This window comes from Mytilus edulis, chromosome 11 (genome assembly GCF_963676685.1).
Source record: "Mytilus edulis chromosome 11, xbMytEdul2.2, whole genome shotgun sequence".
NCBI lineage: Eukaryota > Metazoa > Mollusca > Bivalvia > Mytilida > Mytilidae > Mytilus > Mytilus edulis.
The window spans coordinates 66963456-66973497 of NC_092354.1; the positions used below are offsets into that span (position 1 = coordinate 66963456).

The following is a 10042-nucleotide window of genomic DNA, read 5'->3' on the forward strand; positions in this document are numbered from 1 at the left end:
AAAAGCTTTATTATTGTGAATCCCAGGTGGTCGTGTGGTCTAACGGGACGGCTACAGTGCAGGCGATTTGATGTTTCAGTAGCATGGGTTTGAATCCCGGCGAGGGAAGAACAGAAAATTTGCGATTTGCAAACACTAAACTTTATAAATAGTACATGCTATTGCAGAACCAGTATCAGAACTAGTTATATTTGTTCCAATCTATGTGTAATTACTACAAGTACCATCCTTGAAAAAACCCAATTTAAAACTGAATAAAATATATAGTACTTATTCGGTTTATAGTAAGATATTCAAAAGGCAAAGATTTAATCATCTACATTTTGCTCCTATGACCAACATATGTGTTATAATTTATTTGTTTTTTGTATTACTTTCGAGTACGTTAGTGTTTGAAGTGCTGTACTGTCACTTTTTTGTGTGAAACCTGTTATCTGTTTAATTTCATATCCACCCGTTTACATGTTGATATCAAATAACCGGAAGAACACACATTTCGACGAGTTCTAAACTGATTTAGATATAAAAAAAGAAGATGTGGTATAATTGTCAATTATACAACTCTCAACAAGAGACCAAAATAACATAGAAATGAACAACTATGGGTCACCGTACGGCCTTCAACAATGAGCAAAGCCCATACCGCAGAGTCAGCTATAAAAGTCCCCGCAATGACAATGTAAAACAATTCAAACGAGAAAACTAACGGTCTAATTCATGTGCAAAAATTGAACGAAAATCAAATATGTAACACATAAACAAAAGACAACCACTGAATTACAGGCTTCTGACTTTGGACAGTCACATACATGCAGAATGTGGCGGGATCATCCCAACCCTTCCCCTAACCTGGGACAGTGGTATAACAGTATATCATAATAATTTCAACCATAAAAGACTGCATGAAAAAAAACACGTAATCTGCATGGTTTCAAACGGAAATTTGTCTCATAAACATTCATGTCATATCTTCTAAAGTTTATTTTTATTTTCGATTGAAATGCAGACATACTCATTGCAGACAAATGCTAGCTGAAGTCTTAAACTTGTAGCGATGTTAAATATGTTGGCTCCCTCGTTGTGACATGAAGATGAAGAACAGATTTAATAGCACCGACCCTATGCTATTTGTGCTGGGTTTTTTTTCTGAAATAGTTTTGTGTTGTGGATCGATAATATATATCCTTTTATAAACCCCTGTTATGCTATTATACAACAATAGTGAGGTGTAATTGTTAACTAGAGGCTCTCAAGAGACTGTGTCGCGCACCTTGGCTATGTGCATATTAAACAATGGACACAGATAAATTCATGACAAAATTGTGTTTTGGTGATCATGATGTGTTTGTAAATCTTACTTTACTGGACATTCTTCTTGCTACAATTATCTCTATCTATAATGAACTTGGCCCAGTAATTACAGTGGAAAATATATTCTAAAAATTTGCAAAAATTTATGAAAATTGTTAATCAAAGTGCTGGACAGCACCTCTGGAAAGTTTGCAACTGTATATGTGTATTATTTCAAATAGGTTACAGACGTGTATTATTTCAAATATGTATTTAATCACAGTTTGGATTATTTCAAACTGAACAATTGTCTCGCCAGCACTTTTCAAAAATCACTTTTTATGCCCCATTTATGGGCATTATGTTTTCTGGTCTGTGTGTCCGTCCGTTCGTCTGTCTGTCCCGTTCAGGTTAAAGTTTTTGGTCGAGGTAGTTTTTGATAAAGTTGAAGTCCAATCAATTTGAAACTTAGTACATACTAGAACACACCCGTGATATCGCGGTTCCATGACTGAATTAAAGTATATAAGCCTTATTTTAGTATTGGGATTGTCATCTGATAAAGTCATGCCGATTATAATATGCACAGTTTTCTCTGCTTTCAAAATCTTTCTGTTTGAGCCGGTCGACCTGGAACTTATCAATAATTGGTCATATTAATTATTTGGAAAACAAAAGGTCCTGGAACGCATGGGGTAATCAACAGCATTGACCTATATTTATTAATTCTGTATTATGTCATGCCCGCTAACAAGTTGAAAACTGTACCTATACGCCTTATCTTAAGTCCAGATTTTTGTATTCGTATTGTCATCTTAGAAAGTCTTACTGCTTTAAATACTACAATAGGGAACACTTTGACAATATTTGAATTTAGTAGTGTCAACCCTGTGATTATGACCCGTGTATAGAGCAAAATCCGAAATACACCGTTTGGTGGTTCCTGTCAGATGAGAAACGTACAGATAAGGTAATGGTAATAGGTGAATAAACTATTGGTATCGGTATCGGATCCGACCCGGAACTTGTTAATTATTGGCAATATTAATTGTGTGGAAAACAAAAAGGTCTGGAGTGGTGAAATTTTTAATCAACACCATTGTCCTATATTGGATATATATGAAATTGAATTCTTTGATTTGTCCTTTTTATCCCATGACGGCTGACAAATTGGACTTCGGTATTTTAGTATTATAGATGTTCCCTGTGATATAATCTTTCTAATTTTAATGCCAAATTAGAGTTTTTACTCCATTTTCATAATCCACTGAACATAGCAAAGGATAGTGCAGATGGGGCATGCGTGTACTATGGACACATTCTTGTTTTATATATCTATACTTCTAAATCAAAAGACCGTTTTTATGTTCACCTGATAAATGTATAACCGAAAAAAGCTACAAATAAACTCATCATAGATACCAGGACCAAATTTAGTACATACGCCAGAAGCGCGCTTTGTCCACAAAAGACTCATCAGTAACGTTCGAATCCACAAAAGTCAAAAAGGCCAAATAAAGTACGAAGTTGAAGAGCATTGAGGACCAAAACTCCTAAAAGTTTTGCCAAATACAGCTAAGGTAATTTATGCCCGAGGTAGAAAAGCCTAAGAATTTCAAAAAATTCTAAATTTTGTAAACAGTTGATATACTTTTAATCATTGTCTCTGTGTTAGGACGACACATTGTTAATTATAGGTCAATCTTAAAGAATCATACTACCCCAGGAATAAAGTGTGAGGATAAAAACTTCTGCATTGTTAAGCACTAAGAAAGTCATTTTGCTAGTACATGGACAAATGTTATTAAATCATTTTAATAATTTCTACAGCACTTGTCTTTAGCTTGATTTCGGTCTTGATACACTGAACTATAATATTCTAAGAAATAGATGATGACTCGGTTGGTTTTAAATTATACGGATGCTATAATGATACTTATTCTCATTGAGACAATGTTTTTCTGTTATCGGTTTGCTCCACTTAAGAATGCTGAACGAGTGAAGGTCCTTATATCCACATTGGAATGTGAAACAGCTTGTATTTAAATAACGGAATTACATGTTTTCAAATGATTTTTGGCATCAAAACTTTCAGATCGATGTCAGTTAAACAAACAAAGTGCACTTTTCTATTAAAGCCGGTATTTACCTTTACTCGTTCTTGGTGCGAGACAGAAGCCATGTATAATTATCGATTATTTTATATTCTATCACCAGTGTATTGTTAAAATTAATCAAACCATTATCACTTGTCAATTATCCGATAACTTGCATTTGTCAAATATCAACATGTTCTCCCATACCGGACTCTTTAGATACACTCGGGCTTTTACTTATTCAATAATAAACAGTTGTAAATATCGTACATAGTAAAACAATAGTGCGGGAAATGTTCATTCATGAAATATTCATGAATGAACCGCGGTCTCGAGTAGATTTTTTTTTTGATTTTCTCTTCAGCCAATGGCCGATCCGCAGAGTAGTGTTTGTGATACTTATGTTCAAAATAAAGTTGAATTCATCTGAATTGTCGGTGAACATTCATTCCTTTTTTATCTGTAATCTTTTCAAAAGAGTAGCAACTCAAAAGAGTTAAGAATCAGAATTCGAACACTAGTACTACATTATCTTGGAGCAGAACATTGCGATAGTCTGTCTCACCGAAAGCAACCTATAGCAAACTTTCCAAAAAATTACTATAAAGGGCAATAACTCCTTAAGGGGTAAACTGACAATTTTGGTCATGTTGAATTATTTGTAGATCTTTCTTTGCTGCTCATTATTGCTGTTTACAGTTTATCTCTATCTATTATAATATTCAAGATAATAACCAAAAACTGCAAAATTTCCTTCAAATTACTACTTATAGGGCAGCAACACTACAACAGATTGTCTGTTTTGTCTGCCTAATAGATTATCTTTCCCTATGTCAGATTTGCTATAAATGCTTTGGTTTTAGAGTTATCAGCCAAAGTCTACATTTTTACTCCTGTGTTCTATTTTCAGCCATGGCGGCCATCTTGGTCGGTTGGCAGGTTCACATTTTTAAAACTAGATACTCAAATGATGATTGTGGCCGAGTTTGGTTAAATTTGGCACAATAGTTTCAGAGGAGAAGATTTTTTAAAAGAATACTAAAATTTTAGAAAAATGGTTAAAAAATGACTATAAAGGGCAATAACTCCTTAATGGGTTAACTGACATTTTGGTCATCTTGACTTATTTGTAGATCTTTTTTTGCTGAACACTAATGCTGTTTACAGTTTATCTCTATCTATAATAATATTCAAGATAATAACCAAAAACTGCAAAATTTTCTTAAAATTACTAATTCAGGACCAGCAACAGGTTGTCCGATTTGTCAGAAAATTTCAGGGCAGATAGATCTTGATCTAATAGATTATTTTAACCCATGTCAGATTTGCTCTAAATGCTTTGGTTTTAGAGTTATCAGCCAAAATCTACATTTTATCCCTATGTTCTATTTTTAGCCATGGCGGCCATCTTGGTTAGTTGGCAAGGTCACGCCACACATTTTTAAAACTAGATACCCCAATGATGATGGTGGCCAAGTTTGGATTAATTTGGCGCAGTAGTTTCAGAGGAGAAGAGTTTTGTAAAAGATTACCAAGATTTACGAAAAAATGGTTAAAAATTGACTATAAAGGGCAATAACTCCTAAAGGGATCAACTGACCATTTCGGTCATGTTGACTTATTTGTAAATCTTACTCTGCGGAACATTATTGCTGTTTACAGTTTATCTTTATCTATAATAATATTCAAAATAATAACCAAAAACAGTAAAATTTCCTTAAAATTACCATTTTAGGGTCAGCAACCCAACAACAGGTTGTCCGATTCATCTGAAAATTTCAGGGCAGATAGATTTTGACCTGATAAACAATTTTTACATGTCAGATTTGCTCTAAATGCTTTGGTTTTTGAGTTATAAGCCAAAAACTGCATTTTACCCCTATGTTCTATTTTAGCCATGGCGGCCATCTTGGTTGGTTTGGCAGGTCACCGGACACAATTTTTAAACTAAATACCAAAATAATGATTGTGGCCAAGTTTGATTAAATTTAGCCCAGTAGTTTCAGACGAGAAGAATACTGTAAAAGAATACTAAAATTTACGAAAAATGGTTAGAAATTGACTATAAAGGGCAATAACTCCTAAAGTGATCAACTGACCATTTCGGTCATGTTGACTTTTTTGTAAATCTTACTCTGCTGAACATTATTGCTGTTTACAGATTATCTCTATCTTTAACTTTATATTCAAGATAATAACCAAAAACAGTAAAATTTCCTTAAAATTACCAATTTAGGGGAAGCAACCCAACAACAGGTTGTCTGATTCATCTGAAAATTTCAGGGCAGATAGATCTTGACCTGATAAACAATTTTACCTATTCAGAGTTGCTCTAAAGGCTTTGGTTTTTGAGTTATAAGCCAAAAACTGCATTTAACCCCTATGTTCTATGTTTAGCCATGGCGGCCATTTTAAACTAAATACCCCAATGATGATTGTGGCCAAGTTTGGTTAAATTTGGCCCAGTAGTTTCAGAGGAGAAGATTTTTGTAAAAGTTAACGACGACGGACGACGACGGACGCCGGACGCTTAGTGAAGAGAAAAGCTCACTTGGCCCTTTGGGCCAGGTGATCTAAAAAGAGGGGCGAAAGATACTAGAGGAACAGTCACTCATAGATCAACGCCATGGCTAAAAATGAAAAGAACTACAGACAAATATATGTTCACAAGAAACAACATTTCAAAACTAAAGAATGATCAACACAAACGCCACCTAAAACTGAGGGTGATCTCAGGTGCTCCGATAGGATAAGCAGATTTAAAAAATGGTTTCAAAAATATAACAAAACAATGAATACAGAATCTTTATTCATAATTTGTTTATCTTTCCTCGATTAGTTGGATCGATCTATTTAATCCATCTGTATTTTATGGAGATTACGAACAGCATAAACCATCGTCATTGCCTTCGGAACTCTCGCAGGCATCACACTGGGTCTGTGTAGCGTTGTTAGTTACTGGGCATATAGTAGGTAGAGCACATCCACAGACTGAAAAAAACAACGAATAATTATGTAATGTACCTGAGCAAAACGAGACATAGAGTAGGTAGAGCACATTCACAGACTGAAAAAAACGAATAACTATGTGCTCTTTATATGTGAAATCATCAAGCATGGTCGCCTTTTTTTATGCCGTCACAAAAGAAAGTTCAGAGGAAAGCAAGAAAATATTGACGTCATAATCGATTTTTGACCAATGAATAGTTATCAAAGGTACCAGGATTATAATTTATTACGCCAGACTCGCTTTTCGTCTATATAAGACTAATCAGTGACGCTCATATCAAAATATGAAGAACTGAGAACAAACGAACCACACATTGTTTAATTTTTTATACAATGGATGCAGAAAGGAATGAATTTACGAAGAATAAGAGAAATGCAGATATACTAATTGACAAAGGCAAATCACATTTCAAATGATCCTCAAAGACTTAACTATTTAAACGGTAAAGATCAGTCAATTGTATACTTTTCTATATGGAAACAAACAAAAATGCAAATATTATCCGATCGAATGTCTAAGGACATGTATTTGGTTTGTCCCAGGAAGTATGAAACACAGAACAAGTGTATTGAAAACAAAATCGTTATAATTGTGAGACAAATGAATACTAATAACATAGTAATCACAAACAAAAAAGGACAATGGTAAAAATTGTACAAGAGAGGTATACTTACATCCGGATGGTAAGATAACTGAAACATAACAGATTGATTTTATAAAATATTTTTGTGTCAGTGTCATGTTATTGGTATAAAAAATTAAAAAGATACAATAATATAAAGTTGAATTGTTTACCATTTTGCTATGTCAGGGTCATGTTAATGGTATTTAAATGCAACATTAAAAATAGCAAATTTTACTATTTACCTCATTGAAATATTAGTGTCATGTAACTGACATAAGATGTTTTTAAAGAGACTTTATTCATTAATATTTTATTAAACAAAAAATGATGTTAAATAAATAGGTTCTGTGAAGAATATAGTATAAAATATAAAAAAATTACCGAACTCAAATTTAAAAAGGAGATTTTTTTTAAATAACTGACAAATTCAAATGATATCAACGAACAGAACAGGTGAAAAATTAATACCCTAATCGCCTGTGTGAGTACAATTAGAAGTGTAGCATCTGTAAATTATTCACTGGGTCGATACCTCTGCTGATAAACTACCAGTCCCCGAGGGTACAATCAGCTAAGTAGTTAGTATTTCGGTACTGACATGATTTAACAAACAAAAAATTGTCCGTTTATAAATTTATAAATTATTAAGAAACTAAGGTTTCAACTCCTTCAGGCAAATTTGGCTTTAGATGAATTTAGCTATTTGTTTTAGGTATTTTTTACATATAGCTCTTCAAAGGTTTCGGTACCTATACATCTTAGGATTTCAAATAATTGGCTTTGAGCGTTCATGATTAAGGTAAATCAAGAAAATCGCTTCGGACGCAAGACATTAATAACGTGTTGTTTTTAATATTATTATTAAAACTCAGTTCAAAAGAGAAAACAAACATTTGACAAAATTATACTCACTAACTCCACATTCTACAAAATGAAAATGTAATTAATCGTCTAAAATTTAACAATGCAATACATGAGGGTATAATGAAAGGCAACAGTTGTATACCGCTGTTCATAATTCATAAATCGATTGAGAAAAAAACAAATCCGGGTTACAAAATAAAACTTAAGAAAACGCATCTTATATATAGGAGGAGAACTACGATACAACAGAAACACAACATAAAAATGTAACACACACAGAAAACGAACTATAATATAACAATGGCCATTTTCCTGTATATATGTTACGGGGAGAGGGGATTATATTATTAACTAGCATGGCACTTTTATTAAGTCTCCCAAACAAAGTTTGGAGACTTATTGTTTTTGCTCAGTTCTTTTTATTTTTATTAGGTCTTTCCACTTTTCTGTGGAAAGACCTATTGTTTTTCTTTTGATTATTTTTTTTTTTCTTCCGCCTAATTTTGTTCTTGCGATAAACATTTGTTTCGCAATATGTCGCTTAGATATTTGGTATATGATATCGAACAGTTTATGCGCTTTTGAAATTTACCCTGCGTAAACGAATACTTTTCTTTGTAGGAGTTATCTCCCCAAACACTGTTTTCCTTGTTAGCGCATCTCCTTCGCAACCGTAAAAGATTATGACAAATTTATTTTACAAAATTGCTCGTTATATCCTTCGCATGATTTGTCCTATTTTGACCGAAGCGATATGACCGCTCCATATGAGAGTTATTTCCCCTTATGCATCTGATATAAGTGATATGAATTTCTATCTTATAAATCATAAGTGATAGAGACCTAGGATCTTTTGATTTGAGGTCCTTGGTCCCAAAAAATGAAAATTAGGTCAAGGTCAAAGGTCAAGGTCATATTCTAATATTTGAATTTGGCTTATTTTCACTTATATCCAAAGACTGTATAAGATATCAACAAATTATTTTTACTAAATTGTTAGTTGCGACATGTCGTAAGATGTAAATTTTGATTGCAAGCGTACGTTGAATGTAAAAGGGAGTTTTCTCCCCTCTTGTATTTAAAAATACGCGTTTGGTGATATAACTCATTAACTAAATATAATAAAGACCTATGGTCTTTTGATTTGAGGTCCTTGGTTTATGACCTTGAAATTGATCTCAAGGTCATAGCTTAATTTGACGTTCTAGATTTTGACCTTTGCTTTTATTCTATATGTATACATCATAAAGATATACAACTTTTAGAAAAAGGTATCAAACCATTTAACCTTGTAAAAAACAACCGGAAGTGACCTTTTGTAAACCGGAAATAGCTATTTTTTTGAACTTTATTAATATAAAAGTATATAGAACCAGATATTTTTGGAATCAGTGTCAAGTAAATATTCAAATATAATCGGAAGTAACATTTTTCAAACCGGAAGTAACAAATTATCTCCCTTATTTAAAAAAAATGTATGGAAACAATATATTTTTGGAATCAGCTTACTAGGAGCTATCATTTGACGATTGAAATGACATTTTAAACTTAGTTTCACAACTTTTCATATCAAAATACATTGTTTTGATGGAAAGACCTTCAATGGTTCTCTGAACAATTTGTTTTTAATTATTTTTCTTTTTCTTTTTCTTTTTATGTCACCCTGACGGAGGTCGGGTGACATATTATTATTGTTCGATTCTTTTTCTTTTCCTTATTAATATTATTATTCCACACTTTTTTGTCCAGACTATTTCTCGGAATTTAATGGACCAATGATGATGGAACTTTACCATAATGTTAACCCCCATGTACAGATGTGCAATCGGGGGTTGGCATTTCCAATATGGCTGCCGTTGTCATGGAAACAGAAAGGGACGATTAAACAAATCAATTGAAATTAAATGGAAGTCCCTGGGGGTCATTCCCGCCCTGTTCAATTTGAGAATGTGCTATTATCTTGTAAACGTTCTAGATCCCCACCCCTAAACCATATATATTCTTGTATGGGACACTAAGGCTAATCAAATGAAATTAAAGGGAAGTTTCTGGGGGTCGCCCCCACCCTATTCAATTTGAGAATGTGCTATTATCTTGTAAACGGTCCAGATCCCCACCCCTAAACCATATATATTCTTGTAGGGGACAATAAAACAA

At 33.3% G+C, this 10042-nt stretch overlaps 1 long non-coding RNA gene across 1 annotated transcript; it reads right to left on the reverse strand.

Moving 5' to 3' along the window:
• Positions 1-6177: 6177 nt before the first annotated feature.
• On the reverse strand, positions 6178-7945 carry LOC139496101 (uncharacterized). Its single transcript, XR_011657541.1, has 3 exons — positions 7934-7945; positions 7071-7088; positions 6178-6377 (listed from the first exon to the last, which is right to left on the reverse strand). It is a non-coding gene; the product is annotated as an uncharacterized lncRNA (long non-coding RNA).
• Positions 7946-10042: the final 2097 nt, after the last annotated feature.